At 42.1% G+C, this 27,169-nt stretch overlaps 2 long non-coding RNA genes across 4 annotated transcripts in view; one reads left to right on the plus strand and one right to left on the minus strand.

Annotated features, from left to right (window-relative positions):
- LOC135418414 (uncharacterized) overlaps positions 1–6,835 on the minus strand; it is a 65,235-nt gene extending 58,400 nt beyond the window's left edge. For both annotated transcript variants that reach the window (XR_010432431.1, XR_010432430.1), the window contains exon 1: positions 1,660–6,835. This is a non-coding gene — a long non-coding RNA (uncharacterized LOC135418414). The remainder of the gene's footprint in view (positions 1–1,659) is intronic.
- A 2,664-nt stretch (positions 6,836–9,499) lies between these two features.
- Positions 9,500–12,078, plus strand: LOC135418422 (uncharacterized). 2 transcript variants are annotated; one of them, XR_010432438.1, is made up of 3 exons: positions 9,500–9,732; positions 10,686–10,871; positions 11,582–12,078. It is a non-coding gene; the product is annotated as an uncharacterized LOC135418422 (long non-coding RNA). The 2 variants fall into 2 exon arrangements; XR_010432439.1 differs by lacking the exon at positions 9,500–9,732 and adding an exon at positions 9,745–10,098.
- The last annotated feature ends 15,091 nt before the right edge of the window (positions 12,079–27,169 follow it).

Genomic DNA, 27,169 nt, shown 5'->3' on the forward strand with positions numbered 1-27,169 from the left:
CTCAACAGGGGAACCAACCGGACATGTATCTATAAAATATTCGGTATAAATGCTCTGACAATGCAGAATTCTCATGAGGTATCTAGCATTCCATCAATCCCCCTGGATTTGCTGGTTTTGCCTGGAAGGAAAAACGTGCATGTATGAACAGGGATGTCTGTTCAGAGACACTAAAACAGGTTTATAATACACCGTGCTGTTTTCTTCAGCACAGAAATAAGCCCTAAAGAATGCATGTCAGGTAATTTTTTCTGAGAAAAACTGGCAATAACTGAGCATTTCAAATGTCAGTCAGACAGCTTTTCAAATGGTTAAAAGGTGCATGAAGGTTGAAAAGCTCATAAGTCTTGCCAAGGTTGATAAGACTTTGCAGAATTTGTTAAACTAAAGTTTCTATTAAATTTTCACCACAACAACCATGCAACTTGACATTTGCCTAAATTTGTGCAGACCTTTGTGATAATCTGACAACAAGTAAATAATCAAGCAGATCATCAGAAGAGAAACTTAGAATCACCGAAGAGACCCACTCAAAGACTATGCCTTGATGAGGTTGTATCTTGTCAGGCTTTTCTAGCTCTTGATTCCAGCAGCAACACTTGGGTTGGCACACTGTGTCAGAGAGCTAGTATTTTTGAATTACAGCTGAGAAGAGAAGCAAAAATTAGAAACAAAAATTATGCTGGTTTAAATTTTTCATAAGGCAGCTAGCATCATCATAAAAGTACCCAAATTTTACTGCAAACCAACCTCCTCCTCATTCTCTCCCAAAACTCTTATCTTCTTGTCTTTAACTGACAATTCAGAAAACAGTCAGAGTGCTGCTTCTTTCTGCCTTGTATCCTCTGCCACGCTTTGCACATGTGCTTATCCAGTAACAGCCATCACTAGTGAAATGGGATTACGTTCCACTGGTTAAGCGCATGAGCACAGCCCTGGGTGGGGCTGTTGGAGGATCAGCTTTTAATAAGGTGTCCAATTTATAATCTAGCAGCGTGAAGAGCAACTGGCTCTCAAGAATGAATAGCTCCTCTGTGTTACCATCTCCTGAGGCTGGATGCCGAGCCAGATCGCCTCATCCTTTCTTCTCTCTCTCTCTCTCTCTTTCAGATGCTGTTACTATGCTCACTAACTTTTTGGTGTTTCCCAGACTGGAGATATAACGAGGAAGGAAGACAAGAAGTATCCACCCGTGTCTGGTCACACACTGTTTGAACAAACCCTCTGCCAGCTAAATAGGATATAAACCCTTCCTATTTACTTATTACAAGAAGGTTGCGTCTCAGCCTAGGATCCTGCTCTCGGGGACAACCTTTGTGCCAAGAGACGCCTTTAAAAGGGATGTTCTGCGCAACAGCCCCCGATCCGCGGGACTCCAGGGTGCAGCGTGCAGCCGAGGGGAGCAGAGAGGCGTGATGCTCGGGCTGATGCTCTCCCTGCTTTTGCCCCAAACCTCCCGCCGAAGCGGTGCCCAGCGGGGCGGGGCGTGCGCAGGCGGCGGGCGCGGCCCCGCCCCCGCGGCGGCGCGCACGGCGCAGCGCCCTCTGGCGGCGCGCAGGGGCCGCGCGGGGCAGCACCTGCCGCGCCCGCCCGCGGGGACCCCGAGGTCGCGCCCGTGGTCACCCTAAGCCGGGCTTTAACGTGGCGTCGTTCGCTTACCGTGCAGGTCGGGAGAGGCCCGACCTTCCGCTGCAAAAGGACCCCGCAGGGAGGCGGCTGGCACACCGGTTCTGCAAAGGCTGGTGGTGGCACAGTCAAGCATCTCCCTCTCTCTCTTCTCCAAAGCGGTTCTCCGGCCAAGGATCCACCCTGCCACACGAGGCTTGTCATTGAGCCTCCCGTACCTCCAGGAGACACAGTATTTCCTTTCCATGGCGATGATCTAATCCAACCTCTCACAAAGCACACATCTGCAGCATGCTGTGTTCACAGGAAGGACTTCTCAGGAGCAACTGCTCCTTGGTACCTACTGATCTCCTTTTATTCTGTCTCTGAGCTGGCACTGCATGGTGTAGAATGACTCTTTCCTGCCTGCAGCACTTAAACAAAAAAACCCTTCAAATACTTTCTGAAAGTACCACCTGAAAACTTTCCATCATTCCGTGCTTCCCCCCTTGCCAAAGTGAAGTGAAAGGTGATACGACCAGCCAGTCAATCAATCTCTGTCAGGGGCATCTGGCTCCCGTAGGCTTTTTTATAGTAGGAGTCTGTTTCTAGGACCATTGGCTCTTCTGCAGCGGGATGCTGTTTTCCGGATCTGATTTAAGCTGAACTCCAAAAGACCACAGAGAAAGAAGAAGCAGGGAGTGTGCACTCAACTTCCCGGAAAAGACACCCAAGCTGTTCTTACAGCCTTCTGCAACCTCACTCCATCCTCCCCAGCTTTCCAGCAATTGCTAGCACTATGGGCTCAGAGGACATGGGAAGCAGCCTGCAGCTGGCCCGGGGAGCCTGCCTGGTTTGAGCAGTGTTTTAAATTAATAGCCTGCTCAGCAGCCACACTATGGTCTGAGAGAAATGCTAAGTGTTACTAGCAGTTTCTTGGTCCAAAATGTTTGGGAGAGCCACTGTTCTGTCCTCAACCTCACAGGGTCTTTGCATCTGGGAGGGATGCCTGGGATGGAGAACACAAAAGGACAAGCTGGACTGGAGTACCCATTATGCCATTGAAAAAAAATGAAAATAAGATGTCAACAACTTCTATGAGCCTAATTGTTTCTTCTCAAACAGATTGTTAGCTTATGTGAATCAGGGTAGCTCTACTGAGTAAACCAAAGAATGGAAGGGGGAGGGGGATAGTCTTGGTATCAGAAAGGCACAATATGGGTCTTAATCCACATTGATTGCTGGCTACTGAGTAACATTAACTTATTGCCACAACCCTTCCCACCACCAACAGATAGTGGCACTAAGAGAGATAAAGAGACAGAGAGTGGCAAATAGTGAGACTGCATAGTTTCTGCAAACACCACCATGCAAGGCCACCTGAAGGACTGGACCTTCACTCCCTCTCTCTGCAACTCCTACTCTTGCCCTGCTGCTCAGCTCTACCATTAAACCGAAACACAGAAAACTTATCTGATTAAAAACCAGAAATGGTTATTTTCTGAGCCAGATTGCTTCCCCGATCTGTTCCACCCTACAGTCACATGTACTCTGGACCAGGTGTAAAGGAAATACAATACAAGTGGTTCTTTCAGCATCAGTGCCAGCTTGAAGAGTTCATCAAACTGCAGCCTCGTGAAACACTGGGAAATCCCACAGAAAGCAAAAGAGGGGAAGCTGTACTTTAATTTGTGCAAAACACAGACAAAGATCAGGCAGTGAGTGAGTGATGCAAATGCGCCTAGTCAGATTTCTCCACTGGACCTTCAAGAGAAAACGAGGTAAAACATCAAGCACAAAGGGCATCCTGACTTCTCCAAACACAAAATCAGGACAAGCTAAATCCTGTCCAATTGCACAACATTAAAGAGTGATTCTGTGCTCTTACCTTCTGCTAAGGGAACAGCAATGTTCTGACCTGCAGTGATTTATGTGCAGCAAATTAATGCCATAAACAAGTGAGAGGAACTAAAATCTCATGCCCTAATCCTTCAAAGCAAAACCAAATTCTTTATGGGCAGCACGATTGCTGATGAAGGAGGTAATGTTTATCCTTATTTGAATCCAATAAAAACATCCAAATAAGAGAAACAATGCTCAAAGAGCTCTTCTCCGTTACATGTGCAAATAATGTTTAAAAAAAAATAATAATTACTTCACATGCTTTACAAATACTAATTAATTTAGCCTGATGTCTCCCCAGCTGGACAGGTGTTACTACCTCCAGTGAACATATGAGCAAGCTGAGTAAGACAGATTTGGCCCTGTTTTTTTAAGTAGCATCTAATTTTCAGTGCAATTCTGTGTACAGGCAGCTTCTGTTAATTTTGGCTAGAGCTGTAAGTGATTAATACATGTGCAGGACAGATTCTGGGTATCTCAAGCTACAGGGCTAAAATTAAAGACCATGCTTGAAAATGTGGTCTTAAAGGACTTGACCTTGGCTGGGCAAGACAAGGAATCTGTTGCAGGATCAGGAAAATAAGCCAAGTTTTCAGATTCCTTGGGGCTTGTCTCCACAAGAAATGCAGGGAAGCAACGCAAAATTGCAGCATGCCAGAAACGTTCTCCTCAAGTGGACCCTTCAGTGTTCACTGCTTTCGAAGAGCAAATTTTAACACCACCATAAATTCATCCTTTCCCCCCCAAACACAGAGAGACTCACTTCTCACTTAGCACTGAATACTGTAGCTTGTTGCCACTTTCTAAACTGAAAGGTGATGGTGACAAGAGAAGGATGTGGTGACTCCAGGGTAGCAATAAGAAAGCCAAGGTTAAAGTTTCACTTTGATTTCAGCAGAAAGCTTCCCCATAAAGATGTTTTGGTTTGCAATCAGCGATGAAGTACTTGCCTGCATTTCAAAGAGGAGTGAGCTTCCTTCCACTTAGCATACTCAAGATCATGTCTACTGATTTTAAGAAGAGACACGGATGATCTGAATAGTTGCCCCCATTAGCTGGAGCACAGTGCCAGCCCAAAGGAGGAGCTGTGTGGTTTCATGCTAGAAATAAGCAGCATTTCTCTCTGCAATAAATCCTCTAGAGATAATCTAACAATGTCTACAAAGGAGACTGGGCTACAGATGCACATCCTCCCAAGCTGAGATGCTGGTGGAAAAGTCTATTGTCTCAGCCTATGGCTTCAGGTCTGTTTTGCTCAACTGTGTTTGAATCCTTCTCACATATTTCCAGTCTGAATGAGGTAGGTTAGAGGTGACTTCAGTATTATAAGCTACCACCCAATGCAAGACAGGAAGGGGTCAACCCACAGCTTATTCCCTGGATCTGAAGCAGCAGGAACCTCCGATACCAGGGAAGAGCTGGAGACAGAAATTTCTTCCACAGCCTACATGAACTGTTTGGACTGAAGCAGAGCCCTTTGGTGTAGCTTCCCCTCTTCCCTCACACGCACACACAGAGACTTACACCTGCTGTCCCATGACACCAAGCTAAGTGTTTGTGTAGCTAAGATCTAAAGATTTTTTTTTAAGGATCTTTGGGCTAAAAAAACCCCATCATGCACTCTCCCTGAAAAGCATGTATTTTCTTTTGAGTGGATCATTTCACAGAACTAGTTTAAAGGGCAGCTAGACAAACAGCTGTATCAGCACAGCCGATGAAGCAGTAACCTGGGGCAGCAGAGAAGGAGCCGACCAGAGCAGCCACCTCGCTCAGTTGAAAACTAGAGCAGGATGTCTGACTGTGGCCCAGCTCTCCCAATACTTTCCAAAGTGTGTGTTTTGGTTAGAATTGGGTTTGTGGTGTTCTTGATTTTTTTTTTTCCTTATGTTTCCTAAGGAAATTCAGTTTATGCGATTGCTCTGTCCCTCAGTTTTCCTGTAATCTGTTTCAATTCTGCTGTGCACTCTCAGTCAAATCTGAAAGAATTCGAAACCACCATGACCCTCTAAATCAGTCACTGTCTGGGTAGAAGCCCAAACTTGTGTCCTCTGCAAGCAGAAAAGCAGGCAGAACTCACCAGCCAGCCAGTGCTGCTGGTTAGCTGACATACAGCTCTGGTCTATGCCTTCAGAGGGGCAGAGAGGGAGCTGAAGTGGTGAACTTGATGTTCATCATGCAAGGCCAGGCTTTGTCACTGTGATTGCTCATGCACAGACTGCCTAAATCCAGACCTCGAAACTTATGGCATGCAGACTTCATGTGCTTTAAAATATAGCGTCCTGTCAGAAGTTCCTACTATAAGTCATTAAAATGTAGTTAGTACTTTTAAATCCATTCAGTGATTTCTGTATCAGGCTATTGTAAGATTGTCTTAACTACACAAGTAGTACAGATATTCTTAGTGAAAGAGGTGATACTTACTTCTGTGCAGGGGCTCAGCTGTACCACTTGTGCAATATGAAGCCTGATACTGTATTTATATTGCTAAAATGCATTTTCTGAGGGGAAGCTCAACACAGAGATGAATTGCATCTAACATGAGAGGAAAAAAAATAACTTGTCATCCGGATAGGTTATTTGCTGATCTATAAATCCGAGAGAACAACAATGCATACTGTATTCCTGCCTGTTCCCACACACTCCTTCTTGTCATCGCAAGAGGTCTTTAGTACCCTGAAATATAGCTTGACAATAAAAATTAATTGAAAGTGCGCTAGAATCATTAACTTTCAGAGCTTCATAGTTTGCCCATCCTTAAATAATGCTGGTTATAAAACCCTGTTTGCGCTACAATTTCTTGGCTCTCTGCCATGTAGCATGTACAGAAATCAGCAATATGTGCAGCAGGGACTTAGCTGGCTGTAATACGAATGCACATAATAGACTTTCTTCTTTAGCTCAGCAGCAAAACATTGACTCAGATCTTGAGACCAGTTATAGTCCCAGCGGTGTTTACTCTGTGTAATTAGCAGTATCAAGTGTGTTGTCTTTTGGGTAGCCTGATTGTTTCCATATGCATGTGTACCTTCTGTGAACGCAGACAGGGCAAGAGGCAGACAGCATTCAGAGCGCATGCATTACGGGAAGCACATATGTTTTAAATACATTATCTCTACAATTAAGAAGAGTTTAGAAACTGGTCATATAAATCTTAGAAAATGCAGCCAGCAGAGAAATAAAAAGACTTTCTTTCCAAGCAAGAATTTTGCCTGGGTAACTACTGGTACCCAGGTCCCCAAGATGGTGCAGACATCTCCCTGCTTGCTGGTGGGAGAGCAGCACGAATCAGTAGCTCACGCATTGCTCCAGGAGCAAGAAGGCTGTTGACGCTGTGCTGGGGCCTGGAGGAAGATCGGGCTGGCATTCGAGGTGGGGCGTGCCTGGGAATGCTGCACAACATTCATCTTAGGGGCAAGTACTTGCTGAAATTCCAATTACTGAGAGAGATGGCTGAAGCAGAGTGAGGCCTTGCCTTTGCCTCGCAAAGAGGTGCAGTTTTTTTACCTTAGGCTAATGCTTCTGACCTGTCCCAAGGTAAAAAAGCACTGAAACCAAGCAACTTCAGCCTCACTGCAAGGCAAACCAGGCAAGGTCAACTCCAAAGGTGGGGGCCACTGCTGGACTCGTCTACTTCACCACATCACCAGCAGTTACATCAGGGTTGAAAAATAAAAAACATTAAAAAATCCTTGAGAGCAGAAAAGAAAGGCCCTAAAGTCTGTTTCGAAATAAAGAGTACAAAAAAGGGTTTGTTCAGGGTAATTTATCTCTTGTTCTCCCGCTCCTTTCCACGCCCCCAACATTGCCACAATCTGGCAGGCTCTCTCACCCCCAACCTCAAGCCTTTGCTCTGTGGCTGGCAGAATGGCTGGAGGCTGCAGGGAAGTGGGGAGGGACAAGGAGAGCCATTTCCACTGCGGCTTGGCTCTTCCTGCTCCCCGCTGTCCTCGGGATCCTCCACACACCTCTCATAACAGCAGGGCCCCTCTTCGCCTCACCCTTCATGACACTGCACCTTCAGGCACACCTTGCTGATTGGGAAAGGCTCTCCCTGGATATTACCTTGCACACCTATTTTTATGGCCGCAGTAGATGCCTGAATACATGTCATCATAACTAACTGTCTTGGGCTGCTCTCTGGCTCCTGCCCTCGGTGCGCTCCCTTGTGCCATCCCAGCATCCCAGGGCAGCCTCCTCATCACGCTTTTCTGCACCTCTGTTTGATCACTTTGCTAACAATATTTCAGTATCTGTTTTGTAGCAAACCACTCTTTATCCATAACTTAAATTCACCAAAGGAGAGTGCCTGACCAGGCACAACTTTGTTGTCCTCTTTGCTACTGCAGATATGGTAAAGATTTAACCTTAAAATGTACCTTGCAGTAGATAAAACACACCCTTCCAAAGCACCTTTAAATTTGAGCAAGCGCAGCCAGGGTCACTGGCTGTATGAACTTGCATCACATAATTTCACCTTCCTTTCTCTTCTTCTTCTAGGAAATATCACAAAAACCTCCCCAAACAAGCTCTTTAATTCATAGATCTTCACTTTAAAGTACTGCAAAGCAATATTTTATGCAAAAAATCCACACAATACATTCTTCTCTACGTGTCTTCTTGAAAATATCTTGCAGTTTGTGATTTGGATAGAATTCTGCAAGCCTAGTAAGAAATAAAAAGCTTTTACAGAAAAAGGCATATGTTGTTCATGGGCATTCATTCATTAAACAGCCTAGCAGTTTGTTTCAATTGTGTCTTCTGACATTAGGATTGAGGATGCCACTATTTTAATAATAATCTATCAAACAGTATTGCAAATAGTCACTGCTCTTCAGTTTCTTGAAAAGCTCTGAAGAGGTGAAAAATGCATTTGCAGCATAGCTTCTGTTTTATCTCTACCACAAGATTTGGTTATCTCAGTGAAAAATACGGCACTCAAAATTAGTTTAGTAGTTTTTACACTTTGTAGTTTTGACACTGTTGTCATTCTGCATTTATTATTTTCTCGGTGGTTTCTGACTTTTTTTTTCTAATTTTTCTTTTCTCATTTCCACTTAAACGTCTGCCATGGACAAACGCACTTCACAGCATGCGGTTGCTGTCATGGTCACAACAGATGCAGGGAAGCCCGGTGTAATCACTCAACCTAAAAAACATTATTGGCAGTGAAATAATCTGTGTGCAGTCTCATGTCCTCACAAACCCTGCTGCAGGTATGTAACTCTTCCCTAGTGCATGGCAACCTGAGGAAAGTTTAAAGATGCTTGAGGTACTGCTACCAGTTTAGTACTGAAGCATACAGGACAGCGCATGCTGTATTAAAGCTTCCATAAATACTAAATATGTTTTATGGCCCTTTTATGTGTAAAACGTTAGGTTAGTTGAGAAGTACAAATGATTAAATTTAATAATTAAAAATACAAATGTACTGCATACTTAGTAGCTAGACCTTTGCTACATGCACATTTACATACAGAGAGAGAGTATCTAGAAAACCCCCGTTTCCGCTGTGATGGCAATAATACACTGCTTATGTGTCATGTTATTTTGAGTCATTATTAATCTATTACTCAACTAGTTTAGTAAATGTGGTACAATATCTAGGGTGACATTGAAGATTCAGGCCCCAGACTCCGCAGATGTAAACATATGTGTAACATGTGCTGAAATGCTTACAGGAATGGAGCAGAAATATGTATCAAGCCCAAACTTGAAAACAGGTGGTTTTATGTTATACAAGGACAAAGAAGAGCAAACAGTTTTTTAAGCAGCCAGTTTTTGAGTTTGGAAATTAAACAGCTCTTTTTATTCTCTTTTCCACCACTCAAAAGATGTGGGACAAGAGCACTTCCTTGGCATGAACCAGGGAGCCCTTGCAGGGTGGGCTTTGCAGCAAGGCTGGAGCAGGTCATAGCTGGTATTTTGGAATAATAGAACTGAAAAAAATAAATTAAAAAAAAAAAGCCTTCAATAACATCTCTTGTGGCAACTATGGTGGGCTGGTGCATGTCCTAGCAGCAGGGCTCTCCTGTGTCTCTGGGAGGTGTTTCCCCTGCTCATTCCCCCGGGCCCAACACATCTGCCTCCTCAGGAAGCTGCCCCCTTCCAAGTCCTGCTGAGGAGGGAGCTCTGAAACCTGCCACCTGCTCTGGGAGCCGGGAGTGCTGGGGGCCACCCTCCTCTCTCCTTGCCTCAGGCACGGCCCTGTTCTCTGAAGGGAGCCAGGTAAGGCGGAGACCGGGAGCTGGTGGTGGCAGCCCCCCTCTTGGTCCTTGTGAGCCCCAGCCACACCTCCAAATGCTGGTACCCCCAGGGTAGCACCTGCCCCCGGATTGTCTACACCCCCTTCCCAAGCATCAGGGGCCTCCCACGGCCCGGAGAGGCCTCGGCTGCCCGTCGGCACAAGGCTGGGGATAACTGGGCAGCCCCGGTGTCGAGGCGAGGTGGGGCGCGGGGGTGAATGCCCCCAGAGCGGGGCGAAAGGCCTCTCGGCTGCCCTCGGGGGAAGGGAGTGTCCCTCGCAGGGGAACAGACGGAGCGCCCTACTCTTAGTCACCGACCTGCCCGCCACGTCGGGAGGAGGTTTTGCAAGTATCTGGGGAAAGGGGACGGGCCCCGGGAGCGTGAGAGTGGGAGAGGAATGGTGGGGTTACATAAAGGAGGGTGGGCGAGAAGGGGAGCGGGACAGTCAGGTGTGCGCGCCCAGGCTCATCCGTAGGCAAGGGGATGGCGGACGGGGCGCTGGGAGAGGAAACTAAACACAGCCCAAATGTAGCTGTCCGGCTGGGAAGCACAGGGAAGGGGGACAGCCTCACGCTACAGCTGGTGTGGGTGCATGCATCCATCCATGCGGGTGCGTGAAAGAGCTGGACAAAGGACAAGAAGCACCATAGCTGCACAGGCGAAAGGGTAGCGAGAGGGAAGACCTCCTTTTCAGGAGGTCTGCAGTTCCCCCTCCCGCTCCCCGCGTGCTGCTGGGGAAACCTGCGCTTTTGCTGCTTGCTAGGAGACAGCACACAGCTCGGTGGGTGCGGGTGTGTGAGGCTTGCTAAATGGAGGCTCTTGCTGCCCTGCTGGTTGCTGCTGGGCTCGGGGAGGGAGGAGGAGAGGGAGGAGGAGGAGGGAGGGATGTGAAAGTGGGTCAGGAATGTAACTAGACTCTGCCCCCCTTGTTGCAGGCGCAGGCGGCGCTGCCTTAGCGATGGAAAGCAGGCATTTCACTGTTGATGTTCCCCAGTCCTGCCGGCTGACGGTTACTAGGGGATCCTGAAGGATGTGTTTCCCTGTGACCCTTTGAGAAGAAAAACTTAGTTGCCGCAGTAACCAAGTTTGGCTTGGATGCAATGATGCAGTAAATAGCATAGGTGAGCCTTGCTAAATGGAGGAGGAGGAAGCTGAAACTTTATAGGCTGGATAACTTGCAGTCAGGTCAGGAAACATTTTTAAAAAGTCCCAGCAAAATGTATTAGTTAAGTACACGACTTTTACATTTCCTTATGCAATAAAACTCTCAGAATTTATCCCCTATGTATTGTAAACTAATAAGAAAACAGAGATAGAAATAAACTGCCTTAGTGATGTAGCATGAGGTTACAGAGCTCACCCACAACTCTGCAGTAGCCCTGTGCAGCCCTTTTCAATGCAAATAATTTTTGTTTGGTGGCCTGAATTTTAGAAAGTTAAGGGGTGTGAAAGAAAGTGAACGCTGACTCAAAAACTGAAGTTTCCATCCATCTTCTTTTCAGCATTGTTACTGTAGGCTAACAATTTTTAATATTGTTACTTAGATTAAAAGAGAGAACTCATCAACCCTGCTCCTATAGGATATCTGTAAACTAAATACTTTCAAAGTGGAAAGCAAACTAAAATAACAAGCAAAAACTTTTAACTTGAGTCCCAATTATGCATTATTTCTGCCTATTCCCTTCAGTTATTATCATCTGATTTCTATCATCCTCTAATAGAAAAATAGGCTTTTATTCACAAAGGTGGGGAATCACTTCTCAGAGTTATAATGAAGAACTGAAAAGAAACACCGAAGACAGATGCTGCGATATATCCATTTCTTTTTTAGTTTTCTTCCAGAGTTGTGTCTTTTCTAAAACACTGGTATTCTGAAGAAAAAATGGGCTGCTATACACGAGACCGATTCTGTTCCCAGCCTGAGGATCAACAGAGAACTGGGCCGTCAAGCTTACAGATGCATCAGGAGTGAGGGGACAGCGAGTGTGTCAGTGCAGGCCACACAGCAGATAGGTATGCATCCAGTCGATGGATGAGGCTATGTGTGTACATTTCATTAAGGGAACAAAAGTAACTGGAGCAAACTGTGCAGCTAATGCTTTTACTCCTTTGAATTATTGTCAAGGAGGTATTGGTATAAATAAACATCCCTCCAGCTTATTTCACCTCTGAAAGCTACTCACTGTTTTAAGTAAAGGACATTCAAGGATGAATAATGAATGTTACTATTTCTACATTTTCCGTGAAATAATATGTCAAGCTGATTTCTCATATCATCTTCTACTAAAAGCTAAATGTAATAATAAAAGATACATGAATGTAAGCAAATTGTGGTGAAATATAGGTAATATATTGTACCATTACTCTTGTTTTAAGAAAAAAAAAAGTAGAAACCAATACTGATTTAAGTGCTATGAACCAAAGCTTTTCTTAAGCAGAACTCCGTGGAGGGCCTAGGTGATACCTCCAGTCATGGAAAATATTCACACAGTCTTCATCCACAGTTTTAAGATCAATACCTGCTTCGGTATGTCATGCTTTAAACCCAACATTACTTGGTTTTGTCAACTTTCTTGGCCATGCAGAACAGTTAGTGGACAGTCTTTCATGCCACCTGCTTGCACAGGCCTATGTGCTGCTAAGCAGTCTTGCAGATCTGGACAGGGGGATCCCACAAGTCTCTCACATTATCAGTGAAAATGCCAGGTTAGAAAGCTTCCTCACTGGGGACTGCCACAGACAATTTTGATGGTCCCACCTATTACCTGCATATTTTCCTGTGTGTGTTGAGGCAACCCAGTGGGCTGGGAAAACTAAACATTACGGAGAAGAACAATTTGTGTTAGCAACCATACCTGCACTTACTGGCAGGGAGGTTTTGTTGTTACTCTGGGGCCCTTTTTATGCTCCTCTGGACAAGCAAAGGGCATGCTAAGCCTTATGGAAACAGTCACGAGAAAATCCTCCTGTGCTCAGTGTAGGAGCACGGTGTTTCCTATCTATTCCCTCCACCCCTTTCTGTGGGGATGATGTGAGGAAGGAGGTGTGGCCAGAAAGTTGCTGCTTTCTAGTTTTTTTTGGCTCTGTCAAAGGCCTTTGTATTCAAGGGTAAACGGCAGGGACCTTGACGCTGCTCTAAATTTGTATGGATGTCTTAGAGGTCCCCAGAAGGACCAGATAACATGACAAAGCATGAAGCACAGCTTAGGTATAACAGAGAATTTGACCTTCAACCTGTGGTTGCTTTGAACAGGAGTTGATAATGGCATCTCAGACCAGACCTTTACTGCCAACCTTTGGGCACGGGCTTAGTCTGCAGTGAGAGGCTAGTTAATGCACAAGTATGGAAAAAGAAACATGGGAAAGCTCCAGGTTTGATACCTGAGTCCATCTGCAAAAGTATTTTTGCTTTGTTTTTGCTTTAACTTGTACACTGGAAAATTAGGAGGGGTAAAAACCCACTGTTTAAGTAGGCTTTTTGTAGCTGCATTGAGTCCCCTGGTTATTAGAGAGAAAAAAGATGCATTAATTTTTACCAAATTATGTTAGCAGGCTAGTGTACATGGTTTAGTAAAATACTTACTTTCTGAGTAATTGTAGCATGTTTTGGCTTTTAAAACCATCATTTCCAAAACAGATACTAATAATTTTTAAAAATATATTAGCTCATCTTGTCTCCACCTAGCAGAGAAATTATTTTGCATCCTACTAAAGTGGCTGTCTGGCTTCAGGGGGAGGATAGATTGGACCCTTAAGATAGACTTAAAGATTTAGCCACATGCTATTTTTGAGCTTTATTTTCTTGGTTACTATCTTGTTCTTACCAGACTGAATTGCTGGAACTTCTCTGTAAACAGGATGAAACAATAGCAGCAAAGGTAGGATGCCATACCAAGCTGAATAAGGACCTCAAAGCCCATTACCATTTTAATGATGGTATTGTTAAGCAAAGTAGCCTCAAGATTAAATCCTTTTTTTCATTTAGAAAAACTAGCTATTATTGAGTGTTTTACTTTTAGCAACCAAAATACGGTAGTGTTTGGCTTTCTTTTGAAACTCACGTAGTTTCAAAGCTGTTTGCAGCTGAAGATTGTCAGCCACTCACTGTACTTACTAAACAGGTTTAAAAGCAGACACGGTTAACAGGATGTGACATAGACTCTCTTCAGCACAGTATCTGACACATCCGTGTACTTTTCTAATAACTTTGAAAAGCTCAAGCTTAGAATGCAACAGGTCTTCTTAAAGTTTGAATCCAACAAGAAAGCCTTAAGAAAGGTATATCCCACGTGTATCTTATTGAGAATTATTTCAGTGAACTTTTGCTTATCAGTATTGAAAAGATGTGTTAAAACCAGTCTGACAACTTTTTTTTCGTAACGCCATGTGCTGGAGGGCCTTGAGAAAACAGTTTTGAAACAATATCAGAGCTGAACTACTGAAATGCTTTGAACAAGAAGAATGTTCATTAAACACATTTCCCTGGTTTTTGTTGTGTCCCAAACAACGAAGGTCAGATATTTCATGATTTACAGCACCTTTTCTAGTGAGATGCTTCAGAAAGAGCTCAAAAGATTTGCATCTTGCAAGTAAGAACACGGTGGACTTAAAATGCTTAACCTACACTGGTGTTTTTTCAGAATTTTAGCTGTGAATTCACTGGATCCTGTTTCAAAACATGCATATAAAAGTGTTAATTACCCACCCAGCTCCCCTTATCTTAATTCACTGTAAGTCAGCCAACACCCACGGGAGAGGCTCCGCGGTGACTGGACCATGAGAGATGCAGACATTTTGTACTTCTTTGGAAACAGACTCTGTGGTATAATCCTGCTTTCTCTGAGTTGCTGTTAACTACAACTCCTTGGAGTGAAATTAGGTTTCATTGCCCAAGGCTGTACTCTTTTGTCTCCTCCAAAAGGGCTATGCTTCAGGTCACAGGTCTGTGCATGGGTCCTCCCACCCAAGCCCAGGGCACAGTTAGAGCATCTGACAGATCAGCTCCTCTGCAGCTACCTCCCAGTGCTTGCTCTGCACTGAAGGTCTGAGGAGGAAAGACATGGATAAGGACTTTGCAAAGCACATTAGCTTCCTATTTGATTCCCCCCTTTCTAACCTCAGATTTCTCTGTACTTCTCATCACCCCTTTTTTTGATGTGTAGCAAAGCATTTCAGGTCAGAATGGGTTACTCAACAGCTCCGAAAAATACAGTCTCATTGTATACAGCTTGCTCTGAAAAAATCAGACTTGAGAGCCACAAAAACATAAAATAAGAAGAAATCGTAGATGTCATTTTTTGGGACATACTTCCTGACACAAAGGAAGATGCAAGCAAATAGTAGCATCATTCTACAGTGAGAGGGACTGGGTGAAGCATACCAGCTCAGACTAAAAATGAAATTTTGCTAAAGGGTAAGGGCCTTCCAGTACAGCTGATCATCAGCAGAATAATTTAAGAAAAAAAAGCATAGTGAGAGAAATGTATTACAAAAATGTCGGGCCTGACTCTGGAAATGTTTGTGAGTCATCAGGGATGCTACCCAGCAGGGAATTGTAAAGGAGGAATCTTCTGAACATCTAGGGCTGTTTTAAAGAGCTGCTGTTGATGGTACTTCCTCCTAGGCATTCCCAGGAGCTGTGTCTGTGTCTACTATGGTAGATAATAGATGGTGGATCCTGGTATTAGCAGGACCTTTTACACATCTGTCTTGGTATTTTCTTTGAAGTCTTGGGTAATGGCAAACTAGAGTCTCAGTAGAGATGATTTTTGCAACACAGGAAACACCTGTACACTCTTCTCAAATTATTTCTCCGTGTGACAAATGCGCACCAGCTCTGCTATGTCACAAGGCCTTTTCACCCTAAAAGTTAAGGTCAGGAGTGACCTCACAAAAAAGCACTGGACAAGGCAAAATCTTTCCCCTAAACCTTCCCTCCTTTTGCCTCCTACTCCGTGTTCTGCCTTTCTGCCTTTTTTTCCCTGTATTATTCAACCCACAGCTTGCCTTCCTAGAAGCATCAATCCATCATTCCCTATATTTATTTTTGTGTCTGTTCCTGAGTTGTCAAGGACCAGCAGATTCTTTTTTACTCCCAGTGTGCACAGCTACAGGCTGGTTTGCATTGAGAAGCTGTAGAAGTGATGCGATTTCTGCAATTTCTGAAACTTTTTCTTTAAACATGGTTATACAGCTGACACCTCTCTTCCTCGTTTAATGAGAGCCTACTCTATTTCATGCAATGAAGTGTGCACTGTTGATATAAGCAGGCCCAGAGCTGGGAGAGAGGGCTCCTGTTCCCAGCCTTTCTACATATTGCTGATTAGCTGCCCTCTCACTGCCTCACTTCCTTCAGCTGTGCAACAGCACTCACAAAACTGTCCTTTTCATTATAAAGTGATTTAAGATTCTTGATGAAGAACATGACATGAAATCAGGCAGTCAAAGCTGTTGGAGAAGTATTATACACGACTGTCACTCTGTGGAGAATTCTGCAATATCGTATTAGTATACACAAAGCAGCAGAAGTTTGTTCAAGGTTAGCATCTTCTACTCTTAAGCCTGGCTAGGATAGAATAGCATCTTAGATAAGAATATATTTGTGCAGTGTAATATCATTACTGTGGTCTTCGGATCTTGTCAAGTTCCTGGCAGAAGTATTTGCAATAAGGGAAAAAAAAAAAAGAAAGCAAGCGATTTCTCTTTTAACCAGTTATTAACCTTGAGACAGTCTATATACTTACATGGAGGTAGTAAATGTCGTACAAACAGTATCTCTTCTTTTGTTCTCTGAAATCAGGATGGTTTCTAATCATTTAAGTGTTGCTATTTTATTAATAAGTGCTACTGTATATCTCTTAATATTTTACAGAAAACTGATAGTAGGTGAATTATGCAGCTGTAGAATTCCTTACAGTTGGGTATATCAGCATTTCTGTAACTTTATCTTTTCTCAGAGCAGGCTTCAGAAACTGGTCTTGTAGGATGTAACAAATATTGGATAATTCAGGAACAGATTTACAAGCACTTAGACCTGTCAGTTACACCATCTTATTTTCTTGCTGATGAATATGCCCAGCAAGACACTGAGGGTTTTTTTATGAGAAACTCAAAGTAACTTCAAATTAAAATCCTTCCAATTAAAAAAAAAAAACTGTAATTCATTGCACTGAATCATGTAAACAACTTTGATACTAGAGGCACTGCTCCTTAACCTGGTATCTGAATTTATTAGCAGGTAATTTAGATCTTGTTTTTAAAGTAACTGAAATGCACATGCAGATTTAGAGTTCTGGACAGGGCATGAAAGCAACTCCATCTTCACTCTACTCTACCTCATCCTGTAAAAAAAAAAGTTTTCCACCAAAGCAGCATCTATATAAGATGCACAGTAGTTGTACATGTTGTACATTTTATTAATCTGAAGCTGAGCCTTTTCATCTTTACACCATTTTACCTCCAGGTCCTGTAACAGCCTTGCACTGGGTCAGACACATGTTTTCCAAAGAATGCCCCAGAAAGCACTGTGTGGGTGGTATTATAACTCTGTATATTCCTACAATGGAGCAGTGTGTCTGTGTAATGGGATTGGGAATTTTGCTTTGGAGAGTTAATGTGAATGTTAAATGATAAAATGTGGAAATGAAAAGAAGGCCCCGAAGAATGGAAAGCATCGTAGTAAGCCAACATTTATCTTTCTAACTGTGGGTCCTCTGAAGTCTGCAGAAAGGGTTTATGGATGAGACACGACTGGCAGAGAGCATGCAGCATTGTTGCTAAGAGCAGATCACCAGAACCCTGCAGAATCACAGAACACGTGGCTATTCAACATTTAAGTTAATAACTCATAGAACCTTCTGATATTCAGAAGCATTTGGCAAACATCTAATATTGCTGGACTGTTTAAAGATGTTTGCAGGTCACATTTACAAGTGGATGTCTCTTATGCAGTATTATTAACACCTCTTTTTGCCGTTGTTGGCACACTAACCCCTTCCCACTGTACCAGGAAACTGTATTCCATTCACAGATAGCTGACTCCATCCTCTAATTTTTCATGCAAACAGGCTATAGCAGAACATCCCTTTAGGAGATCTTTTTGTTATCCTCTGTAGAAATCATTATGGGTGCTTGATAATCAAAGAAAACCTTACTAAACATACAATTTATCAAATTATCTTTATAAACAGCTCTTATGTCACTCTTCTTTAAAGAAGAGTGACATAAGAGAAAAACCTATTTCTTCATTGTATTGTGTGTATTCCTGAAAGCCTTTTCTTTTATGTTCACAGCAATCTTCCTATCTCCCTTTAATCACAGTGGCCTCCACCACTTTTTCCAGCTGTTTAGAATTCATTGGGAAGAATTTACCTTGTTTTCTTAGTAGTAGTTTTCGAAGTGCCTCAACATGCTGCAGTATATTTTACAAACAGTAGAGGATTTTAAATGAATAATTCTTACTAAGTTTCACTTTTAAATTAACTTCCTAGTATTATTCATAGAAAAGGCTGTTGGTAACTAGATTTGCTCTGGAATTTTTACACAAACTTCTGAAACTAAATTTTACTTTTACATCCTGAATTTTTCACTTATATGTCTGAGTGCTGATTAAGCCCTCCTTGGGAGGGTTTGAGTCAAAGTGACTCGTTCAACATCCCAGTAGACTGGGCAGTTACCTGAGATGCAGGAAAATGTCTCCATTCATTTTCATCCTATTTTCATCAGAGATCACACAAGTAGTTATATGCATTATGCTATTAATTTTTAAAATGGGACGAGTGTAGTTCAGCATCTAATTCATACTCACCTGCTTAAGTTTCAGGGTTGCTCAGCAGCCATAGACACAACGAATGTGCTGAACATGTCTGAAAACCAGGCTATGTAGGTGCCTAGAAAATACAGAATCAAATAACTAAGTACAGGCATCCTAACAGGAAAAAAAATAACCTTTTTTTTTTTTTTAATTTATTGAATATGGGTGAAGTATTGGTTCCTAGCAGAAACAGAGCATATAACTTAATGGATCTCATGCTCATTCAGATGTGGCAGATCTGACATGTACGTTTATGATGTCTGGCAAATGTAATTATTTTTCTATTTAAAAACTAAAATGTAGTTACTAACCTAGTAGTCTGATTTTACACATTTGTTTCACTTTTTAAATTCTAAAAAAGGTAGTAATATGTTCCCTAAATTTTGGGGAGAAACAGCTTGTAGTGTGACATGATGTATTTTACTGATCCTGGAAGGTTAGTTTAGGCCCTCCTAATTACATGAAATTCCCTCTTCTCACATAGCCCTGGGATAATTGGATTGTATGGCATTCCAAAGCCTTTGGGATGCTAAAATAATCATGCATTAACCCTATAAACATAATTCTGCTTTGATGTTCTCACTACTAGCTGCTAGCTGAATAATTACAGTTCCCTTGTGATCAACTTTCATATGATAAGAGTGATAGCAATGATAAAGAGGATGAAAAAAGTTGCAAGACCCTTGAAATGTGTTTTTAGTTCTTACAAAGAAAGGACATCAATTTATAGGAACTGATGTCGAGCAGGCCATGCAATTAAAGCTTTTGGTCCCCGTTTCATTACTGGAGGAAAATGGGGCTTGCACTGAATTGTGGGGAGCAGCCACAGGAACTGGTTGTGGCTTTCTAGCTGAGATAAGTTTATGCTGTTCCCTTTGGCAAATCCTTGTCTTATAAATTCCTCAACACTTTGTTCAAAGTTCAGCTGTGTTTCAATAATAACTTATTTCTGTATAATTCCAAGTTCAGTGGTTTTTTTTACATACACTGCTAACATTTTCACACGAGTACTCCAGCTGTACAGCAGTCCTCTGCAGTCAGCACTAGCCTAAAATCATGCCAGGAACTATCTGTATTAGGTTCCATGTTACCAAACTCTTGTATACTGAACTATGATACACTCCTCCCATCTTACTTTCTCTTCATTCCACTGTTGTCCCAGCTCTCAAAAACTCACCACTTTTATGCCAACTTAGCCTCAATTTACTGCCACAAGATTTTGCTCTTGTTCCTATTTACACACTATATTATCACAGTACCAAGTTTTGCAAGAGCTGTCCGTTTCCAGATAGGAAGTCTGAGCCCGCTCATTCTTTGCCAGTGTGGTTGGGTAATGTGTTCATCATAGGACAGGACTAAGGATACCAGCTCTACTGAATCAGCACATGCAAGCAGGCACAAGGAATATTTCCTCTCTTTTGCTGTGTCAGTATCCTGGAGTCTAGACCAGAAACATCACCTGTGGATCTGTCTTTGAGATTATCCCAAGAAAAGTATATAGACTGCAGTGAATTGTGTCCGCTGGCTCATGGGTCAGGGATCAACACAGAAACATCAAGCAGGGTTTTTACTGATTAAGTCTGTGCCCAGAGAATGACCGACTACATCTTCTGAGGTGAATCATTCCCATATATAGCAGAAACCACAGTTCAGAATTTCAAGTCACTTAGGAGACTATTTGCTACTCAGTTCTTGATTACATATAAGTATAGCCATAGCAAAACTCCTATAAATACCAGATAAAAATAAACAGGAAACAAAAGCAAGCTTACTTTTCAGTCAGAGAGAACTCTCATGCAACTTTCTAGCCTTGTTTAGCATGTGTGTATGTGCATGCAGGGGGATAAGCAATTGTCGAGGACATCAGCATCCTTCAACAGATGGTATTTTTACATGTAGACCACTGCTCAGGAGGCTCTAAGGTGAATTGATGACATTCGTTTTTATGTGTATTTTAAATCAGGCTTTACATCCAGATCTCAAGAGGTAAGAAGAGAGTGCTCCAATCCACTGTGCTACTGGGCACCTTAGCAGTGTTCTCCTGAGTCCTTCTCTTGGATTGTCTGCTGTATAACTCTTATTCTAGTAACATTAGGCTCTACCCTCAGGCCTTTTCTTCTTGTCGTTTTTTGTTTGTTTGTTTTGTTTCTTTGCTTTTAACCATTTCAAAAATCATTTTGCTGAACTATTCAGGCTGCTCATTTGCACTTTAAGAATTACCTTTAGCCACTTTTGTAAGGGAAAGGACATAGAAGAAAACAAAACCTAATGAAACAAACTCAGAAGATGTATGTGAAGTGAGTACATAAGATTGTTCGGAAAATTGAGAACATCTTATTTGCAGTTGCCATTTAATCAAAATTCGTACCTGAGAAGATTATTTCACTGGTGAGTTTAGGGAGCCACTGCAGTCTATTATCACTTCACAAGAGATTGCAGGAAAAATTTTGCATGACTGTTAGGATTTCACGATATTTTCATAGACATTAATCCCAAGCAATTTAATCCTTTGCTGTAAACGCTGACTGCAAGCTGAAAATTTGGAGTTTAAATGTCTTCTGCCCTTTCTAGTTACTTGGAGTTCTTTTGAGGAGGAGGCTGATGTCTGTGACCTGTTCTTAGAAATCATTTGTTTCAAGAGTTGAGATTTCCATTAGGTGAATCATTTTGGGTAACAGCTTTCTTGCGCTCGTTTTGATAAGAGTGGTTTAGGTTTTTTTTCCTTTTCAAGTTTCATTTTAGTTAGAGCACAGTCCCATCTGACCACCGAAGTAATTGAAAACAAAAAAAAAAAAAAGAAGTTTAGTAGCACTTTTACCTTACCTACCAAATCTTTCCTCTCTAGATGCTCATTAAGAGAGTTTTCACCTTCTTTGCATTGCACAGAAGTAAAGAAGATGATGGAACATATCTATTATCCAAGTTGAAGACAGGAATGCAGAAAAATGTATTGAGAATACTTTATTCTGAAGAATCCTTTATTTTAAAACAAGTGAATGTGGAGTGACAAATGAAGGTTTAAGTGTCAATATTAGGAATTAAATGCTCTTATCCACATTGTCCTAATATTCAGACACTTTGCAATTATTGAGTTTTCTTTTTGTAGAAGCAAATTCTTTCTTATATGAAAGCTTGGGTCCACTTCTTCTGCCAGGAAAAACCTTCTGCTGACAGTTTTTGCTGTGGAAGTCATAATGTCAGTAGAAGAATTCCTTTTACCTGTCTTAATCATGTCTCCATTATGGACAATCTGCTAATACAGCATAGCTGTTTTGACAAGCAAAGAGTTCTACTGGTGTAGTTATGCCCCTATATGCTGCAGCAGAGTATATCTACCCCCAATACAATTTACGTCAGCAAAACCATACTTTTGCCAGCGTGGCTTGTCTGAATAACACAAGCTGTGCTGGTGAAAGTATGGTTCTGACTGCATAACTCTGAACATTCACTGTTTTTGGTATCGTAGCTCGGTTTTCACCTCAGTTGCAAATCATATCCCTTTGTACATCTGACCAGTGTGAGTATGCCTGCAGAACTTTATGGCATAGACCTGTCCCAACACAATTTTGCTTCTGGTTTAAGGAGGCACAAAGCTCAATTTAAGCAGGTACAAAAGCATAAGTGACTCTCTTCATGCTCATTTACCTGAGCCCTACCATTTTCTTCTGCTTCCCCCTTGATTCTTTGCCTACTGCATCCACTGGCCATTTTTTCCTGGTAGTTCGGTTCCTCTCTACTCTTCCCCAAATCCTGTCACTGCAGCCTCCCCCAAGTAATGTTAATCTCTGCCCTTGAAAATTTTCCTGCTTTTTCCTTCCCTGCAGGATAACTGCTTCCTTGCATGCTTTCTTCATGACTGCTGCCTCACTTCCTCTTTCTTTGCTTCTCTGCTGCTTGCTGGCCCTCTCTACCTATTTTCTGCTACTTTGTGGGTGCATCTCAAAGCATTGTCTACTGTATTTTCCCTGGGCTGGTTGGGGTTTCCTTCTTCCCATCCCCTTTTCTACTTGCACTCTTTAAGATAAAATTAGCTGTGCTATGAAGTTAAGAAAAAAAAAATGTAGGCTGGAAAAATCATCCCGATAGCAAACCCTGCAAGAGTATGGACCAAGCTCCCAACAGTAGCTGTCAAATCCTCCATAACTGAGGATACTTAAAACTAAACCAAGACCGTAAAGAAAAGTAAACTGCATAGAGAAATACCATGGCAGCCTCAGGGAATGAACAGCAGGCATCTTCCATTTCTAGCCTATAACACCGAAAGATAGTAAGTGATGCTTCAGCTGGATATTGCTGCTTTCCTTTAGCTGCTGATGTCGCCACTGGTGCTACTGCAGCCCTTTGAACAACTGAACATGAAGAAGCTACTGTTAACATGAGCATTTATTTTATTTGTGAGAGGTTTCAGAATCCACTCTCCCTAGCAAATGGGACAGGGGAAGCACACAGCTGGCTTACTACTTGCCTTCAGGAGGGAAAATAATCACATTTAAGCCAACAATCAATTAGGTGTGAGAGGCTGGGTGGTCAATAAGAATGAAACATGTCATGTTCAGTACCAAATCACAAGCTGGGCATTAAACACTAACTTCTTTTTGCACACCTGTGTTTTTTGCATTACCTGGGCAACAATGCAGAGTTTTAAAACAAGTGAAAGTATTGCAGCGGGTGGTTTTGCTTACTGTTGTTCTTTTTCCCACTCTGTCTCTACATAGACACACTTGCACACGGGTTATACAACCTGTTTCTGAGGTGCACATTAGTGAATGCAGAACTGCTTTAGAATGTAAATGTCAAACATCTGCCTGTTTTTTCATATCTTTTTAAACAGTCTAAGTAGGCTGTGCTGTTCCAAAATCTGCTAACTAATTAAATCTGCAGGAGGGAATCTTACTTGTAGTCATTTAAAACATACTATTTTTAAATCCTTCTCTTTTAAGAATTTTCATTACTAAAACTGTATTAACACTCTTTTGTGCCTCTGGTGTTTCTTTTGGTTACAAGGCTTATTATCAGTTGATTATCCCTTTAGCCATTATCTATAGTTACGACCTTATATCTTGAAAGAATAGGTTTAGGTTGGTGAACTTCCCTAAAAAGGATTTAGAAACATTGGTTATTGCTACAATAGTATAGGGGAATCGTTTTTGCTACTTTTCACATCCTGAAAACCAGAGCTGGGGAAAGGGACTAGTTCATCAAGCTTGTCCAGTCCTAGCAGCAGGGCTGCTCTGCATTGCATCCATCAGCTGGAGACTCCCACAGTGAAAGGAGAGAAGAAGATAGGACTAGCAATTATTGCAGCCAGAGACTTTAAGCAGTTCTGCAACATGCCCTACAGGCTGTGATCTGGGTGGGGGGGGAAAAGTGGTGTGGGTTTCAGAAATACTGTGTCTGTATTTCCAGATGAGTCCTTTGTCAAAAGGTAGTCTTGTGAGTCAGCTCAAGGTCAGTTTTCCACTGCTGAAATGTCTCAGAGCAAACAGGGAGCAAATACTTATACTTGATCTTTTATTTTTGGTGTTTGTTATCACTAAATGTCTACTGAGAAGAATCACACAGCAGAGTGGCTGACTTTGTGCCTGAAGAACTACACTGGGATTTGGGGAGAAATACTGGTTTTAATTCCAGCCTTGCCACTACCAGGCTGTTGTGATGTGAAGGAAATTGCTTAAGCACGCTGGGATACCTCAGCTTTTCTTTCACACTGTGAAGGCTAATGTTAAGATAAATTTGGACTGAAACTTTGGCCTTGACTTTCTGATCATCCAAAGCTGCCCTTGGATATAGTGGGTGGGGATGCTGCAGGAGCAAGTTCCACCACTCCCTCGCTCCCCAGCAGCCTGATTTCCAGAGGCCAAGGTACTTGAGCACGGTGGTGCATCACATTTCCCTACGTGGGGAAAACGGGAATGCTGTATGATGCCGTGTCATCAGACAAATGCTCTGAGAGGGTTTGCAGCTGGTCTTAACGTGATGTGCTTTTCTGTGTGGTTTTCCGATACACAAATTCACCAAGTTTAATTTTCCAAGCAATTTATAGGAAATATATCTAGTTAAACTTTTTCCCTTTTATTCTGTATAATTCCCTGCCTCTACGGTGGTCACACTTGTCAGTTCTGCATTAGTATATAAGGGATTTTTGATCCAAGAAACCTGTGCCTCAGTTGAAGGAAAAAAAACCACTAAAGCAAAGCAAAACCCCAACCCATGAGAAGACTCAGCAGTAGCATGTTTGTTCATTTAAAGAAATAACTGGTTGAAACATAAAGGAAATTCAAGCATTTCTTTGGGTCTTAGGTTTTATAAAGACTTATTTCTCAAAGCCCTCAGGGCTGTATTCTCTGATCCTCCAAGCAGGCTTTGCCCTGCATTAGTATGTCATCTGAGTTCTGCCTCTTGACACGAGTGAGGACATCAGGAAAAGCATGGCAGTGAGAGGACTCTGTATGCTATGCAGGCAGGCATAAGCTCAGGCAGGGCATGGGGCTTCTGATGCCTCTGACATCCTGTGTGACTGGACAGCCACACGGCAGGGTGAGGGAGCTGGGGCCTGGCAGCTGCCCTCACCCAGCAGTCATGGGGTGTTAGAAAGTCAGGGTCCAGCCCTGCCTCTTACAGCATATGAAATACTCCTGGTTAGTCAGAGAACTGCCTCACTCAGAACTGTTTTGGCTGAAAGGGTTGTGTAAGTTTACAAGAAATTAAAGTAACTTCTAAATATCATGATCTAAGGCAGAGAACATTGATAATGTCAAATAAGATGGGGGAAGGGGGAAAGATTTTCTAGCTAACCTTTAACTCCTCTTTTACTGCCAATGTTAGCTTTAGTCTCCATGCTTTAAGACATCCTCAGATTGCAGCCTTCATATAAGCTACACATCCTGTTTTTCTTCTCTCCTTGAATACCTTTAATCAGCATCTCTGATATTTGAATTGTGGGTGGGGGCTGAGTTGTCCTTTTCTTGGGACCACAGCAGGTGGCTTTTGTGTCACCCAGTGGTGTTAATGAATTTGATAACACACTAAACACCTTCACAAAACTATTGTTTTTATTTCTACTATTGCTCATTGTATTTAACATCACAGTGTAGGATTAGAAAGCTATGCGAGGGTTATATAAAAACTAGAGAAAGTCTTGCCCCTTAGTGTGTTTATCATCACTATTAAGTATTGATATCACAATACCCAGAAACTGGATATTGTATAGAAACTGACTAGTCCTAGGAGGTAAAAGACTTACTACTTAAACTGTTATAGAGCAGTCACAGGAGATGGGCTAAACCACAGTAATGTAGATGGTAGAAATTGCAGTGATGAAAACAGCTGTATCATGTAAGCCAAGTAGTAACATTCTGGGAGAGTCATTCATAACAGTGGGTTTTATTATACAAAAAGTATCTCTACCTTCTCTTTCACTCCAATAAATAATAAAAAACCCCATTTGCCCCAAAATTTTACATTCAATATTAGACCACAACAGTTTTTTTACCTCCCTGATGCATTATAAAAGTTCAAATGACAGAAAGTTGGAAAACTGAGTTGTTTTAATTTCTCTTGCCTTGCAATAGCTCAGAATTATAATTAATTCCTAAACTATTAAAAGACATATCACTTTTTACTATTTCATAAACCAGGTTTTTTTGTTATTACATTACCCTTTTGCATTGTTAGGGGGTCTATGTGTTTGTTTGTTTTTTTTTAATTTCTAGCATTAATGTAACACAGTATGTACTGGTTCACCCTTCATTACATCTTTCTGAGAGAACAGGGATGTTAAAAACACAAATGCAATTTAAAAATTATCTACATATTTTCTCCAAGTACTAAAATCCTAATTTTTTTCCAATGCGAGCTTTACATTTTCACTTTTCTAGAGCAGATGCTGAATTGAAAAACACTTGTTCTTCTATTCCATCTATGCTTGCTAAACTTCCCACATGGAAGGCTCTTCAGCACCTCTGAAGTTAGAAAATACATCAAGGGTAGATGAGAATCTTCATACAGAAGTGGTCCAAAATGCCCCCAAGACTACTCTAGAGATATTAGCCAGAGGTCAATGACACATGCATTGCTAACCTCCAAATATGATTACCCATACAGGAATTTTCACCAGTTTCACTTGCAGCCACTTATGTAAATGGCTGTGTAAACCAGGCCCAGTCTCCATGAGTCCATATGTATGTGCTGTGCAGGCTTAAATCACAGCAGTCTTGCAATGTAAATAATATGTTTTAAGGGCTGAGCCTGAGACAGTCAAACTGCTCAGGTTTTTGTTTAATTGGATGCCTGACCACAAGAGATACTGAAGTAAAGATGTAAACTGGCTACAAAGCTGTTGAATTTACCAGCAGCTCTGCCACTGCAGGTTGGCAGGTACAACGGGGACAGAGATGAAAAGGTTAAAGACACTTTGCAATCAATTTATTTGTAATGGCTTCCCTTGACTGTTTTTGGTAAAATAAGAACCTTAGAACAATGAGAATGTGCTTTCTAATGTTTGTGGCTCATATTGTGGGGTAAAGCATGATATTGCTCTTCTGTCAGTCAGCAACTCCGCTTTAACAGCTTAATGGTATTAAAATTTATCTACAAAGCTCATGTGTA

Source organism: Pseudopipra pipra, chromosome 1 (assembly GCF_036250125.1).
Source record: "Pseudopipra pipra isolate bDixPip1 chromosome 1, bDixPip1.hap1, whole genome shotgun sequence".
In the NCBI taxonomy this organism is placed as follows: domain Eukaryota; kingdom Metazoa; phylum Chordata; class Aves; order Passeriformes; family Pipridae; genus Pseudopipra; species Pseudopipra pipra.